Raw genomic sequence first — 3,789 nt, forward strand, 5'->3', positions numbered from 1 at the left:
GCCGCGTCGCGCCGCCAGCCGCCGTCGCCCCGCGCCTAGCCGCCGCCCCGCCGGAGCCCCGTCTCGTCGAGGTAGCCGCGCCGCGCCACCCTCCCCTCAGTTCGGTTTTTTTTATAAAAACCATTGCGGTTTTCTTTTCCGTCGTTTCGGTTTTTTTCGAAACCCTAGACCGGTTTTAATCCCGGTTTTCTTGTTTAGCGAGCTTTCGCCGGACCGTTCATCTTAACGAACGTGATCACCGATTATTCCCGGTTAACGAACGTCCATTCGTTTAACCGTTCGTCGCTTTCTTTTAATCGGATTTATTTCGCTATTTTCTGATCGCGATTTCAGATTCGATCTTCGTTCTAGTTTTTCTTCTCGCTCGTTTATCGGAATCAGGTGATTCAAGCGCCTGGAGTTTCGTTTCGAAACCGCCGTTCCGACTAATCAACTTAAGTAAAGTTTTGCTACTGTAAAAATTTGACCTAGTTTCAACTTGCTAGAACCGAGCTCTTTTCTTCCGCCGGTTGTTTTCCGTTGTTTTGTTCGATGCGTTTTCTTTTGCAACCAGGGTTCTTAAGTTGAACTTTCTGGTTAGATCTTTTATTCGAGATTTACCCGTGTATTAGATGAGTACTTATTGTATGCTTGTTGTTTGTCTGTGATAGATCACCCGGAGTGTGCCGCTTGTTACTTCGAATCTCTAGGTTTCGCGGATCATCAGCAAGGCAAGTAACACTTGATCATACCTTTTCTACTACCCAGTTTTTATGCATTAGATCAATCCTCAAACATTGCATGATTAGGATCTAATTAAATTGTGGGATGGGAAGTAGATGAGGTACTACCTATTACTTGTGTTACTTATGAAACCTCTGGGAGTTACTTCTGCGTTTGCTTATTATGCCATGCTATGCTAGTAGACGTGGATTGGGTGAGTGAATATCCATGACAGATGTGAGATTGTTAATTAATGGTTTATCTAAGGTGGCAACTTAAATACACATCTGGGTGGATTGAGGCACCTGGGGTATCCAGTGATTGCCTGTTTTTTTGGAAATCCTGGGGTTACCGTGTGATTTTCCTATGGACTGCCACCCAGGCTCAAAGGGATCATAAGATAATTCATGCTAGTAACTTCCGTGTGCAGCCACAAGCCATTATGGGCTCTGGGATAGTTGACTAAGTCGTGCGAACTCTTATAGTGGTGGACTAGCAGATGTAGGGGATGTAGGTGTACCGGTCTACCCATCGTAAGGTGCTAGCGCTTCTGAAAGACTATGTCTCGGTCATCCGTTTCTCAAACACCATGTAGTGCGAGAAACCAAACGGAGGCGATCGAGTCTTGTGGGGAAAAGTGCGCAAACCTCTGCAGAGTGTACAAACTAATCATGATTAGCCGTGTCCCCGGTTATGGACATCTTGAGTATCTAGTATATGAATATCATGTGAATCTCATCATGTTACTCTAAAATTAATATTGTTGGGTTTGATGAGTACTTTTAATTGGGATTGAGAATGCTGTCAACCATTCTCAATGTTTAACAACCACCATGATAGTTAATTAAAATTATTCCTTTGCAGTAGGGAAAAATTGGCTTTATGCAAAACTGTAACCATAGAGCTTTTACACCAGCCAAATTGCATGTAGTGTAGCTTATTCCAATGTTATTCTCTATGTGTTACATTGCCAGCATATTCCATGTGCTGACCCGTTTTTGGGCTGCAACGTTTCATGTTGCAGACTTTTTAGACGATGAGTAAGGTGCTTTAGGTCGTGGTTCTATACTCAGTGATGCCGTTGGAGTTGATGGACTCACTTATCTTCCAAGTCTTCCACTGTTATCATTATTAGATGGCCTTAAGCCATATTTATTGTAAGAAGTCCTCTTTTGGGACATCGATGTAATAAGTGTGTGATTGCTACTCTGTTATAAATCCTTCGAAGTACTGTGTGGTGTCAGCATTACTGATCCAGGGATGACACCTGAGCACAGAGACTTGACCGTCTGAGGTTGGGTCGCTACAGAGATGGTATCAGAGCACACGCTGACTGTAGGACACGACCACTAAGTTAAAGCCATAGATCACTATTCTCTTCTCATTTTCTAACTCCTCATCTTTTCTACTCTTTTAGGATGACGGGCGCAAGGATCAAGTACGCCCAACCAGATGAAGGCACACCTTTTGGATTCCACTTGAAGGAAGTCACCAAGTACCTGAACATTGGACTACCAAGCTTCATGGGGACTTTCAACGCCACAAGAGGAGCGCTGGAAGATTCTAGCCCACATTCCGGGAAGGACATTCGCCCCAATCACCAAGCCTATAGATAGTATTTTCAGTGCACCAACCTGGAGTCTGGGAAAGAGCATGGCAGCTCATATCACCATGGGACGCATTGGAGAAGTTTACCAAGAAGACCTCAAGGACACTATCTACCAGATTTGCGGACGCCAAAATGAACAATGGGAGATAGTTAGCACCAAGAAGGATAGATCCATTACAGCTTTCATCTAGGAGTTAAACCAGCACATTCGACGCCAGGAGAACTAGATGTGCAATGATATGATAGAATTGAAGAATGCGAAGGGAAGGATCATCGAACTTGAAGGAGAGCTGAAGTCCACACGCAAGGACTACATGGACGAGATCGTAGCTGTGGTAAAGCACAATAGTGATCTTAAGTATGAGATTGAAGAACTCAAGAAGAAGTTAGCGCTCAATAATGAAGACAAGTACATCGACTGTTCGAGCAACTACATCATCATCGACGACACCAATTCGGATCCAAGTGAGCCCGACTTTGAAGACGAAGCTGGAGCAGACATCATGGAGTCTTCCACCGGTTCAAATTAATAGATGACCCCCACATATTAGTAGTATTCCCTCCATGTAAACATTATAGTTCAGCACTTTTGCGATAGTTAGACCGTTGTAAGTCCTTTGTTTGAAATGAATGAAGTGATTTTGTGTGCATTTGCTCATGTGCATTTGGGTAGTGTTTTCTCCTTAGACCTCACTCTATTCTTAATTTCTCATCTTTTCTAAACCCTTCAGATGCCTCCGAGACATGACCCCGGGTTTGTTTTCCCGCTAGAGATCACCCAGTTGATTCAGCAGCAGAACACTTTGATCCAAACATTGGTACAGAACCAAGGCAACAACAACAACCCACCACCACCACCACCTGCGGATCACTTGACTCGTTTCCTTAGGCTGCATCCGCCGGTGTATTCCAGTAGCACCGAGCCGATTGTAGCAGATGATTGGCTCCATAAGATAGGGAGGGAGTTGACCACTGCAGGATGTACAGATGGAGAAAGGGTGAAGTTTGCCGCACATCAACTTGAAGGACCCGCAGCAGCATGGTGGGAGAATTTTACAGCCACTTACCCTGTAGACACTGTCACATGGGATCAGTTCCAGCAAGCTTTCCGCACTGCCCATGTTTCAGCAGGAGCTATGGCCATGAAGAAGCGTGAGTTTCGCACCTGACGACAAGGAGGAAGGACTGTTGGCCAGTATGTGGATGATTTTAGTAAGCTAGCACGTTATGCCCCAGATGACGTTGCTACAGATCCAGCTAAGCAGGAGAAGTTTCTAGAAGGACTGAATGACGAGCTGAGCATGTAGTTGATGGTAGCCACTTTCAATAACTACCAGGAGTTGGTAGACCGTGCCCTCATGATTGAAGGAAAGCAGCAGCAGATTGAGAATCGCAAGAGGAAGTATGGGCAGGGGAAGTATAACTCTGGAGCCCAGCAGAAGCCCCGTTATACCCCTAATCAGGGAGTTCAGTTTCAG

Source organism: Triticum dicoccoides, chromosome 3B (genome assembly GCF_002162155.2).
Source record: "Triticum dicoccoides isolate Atlit2015 ecotype Zavitan chromosome 3B, WEW_v2.0, whole genome shotgun sequence".
Taxonomy (NCBI): domain Eukaryota; kingdom Viridiplantae; phylum Streptophyta; class Magnoliopsida; order Poales; family Poaceae; genus Triticum; species Triticum dicoccoides.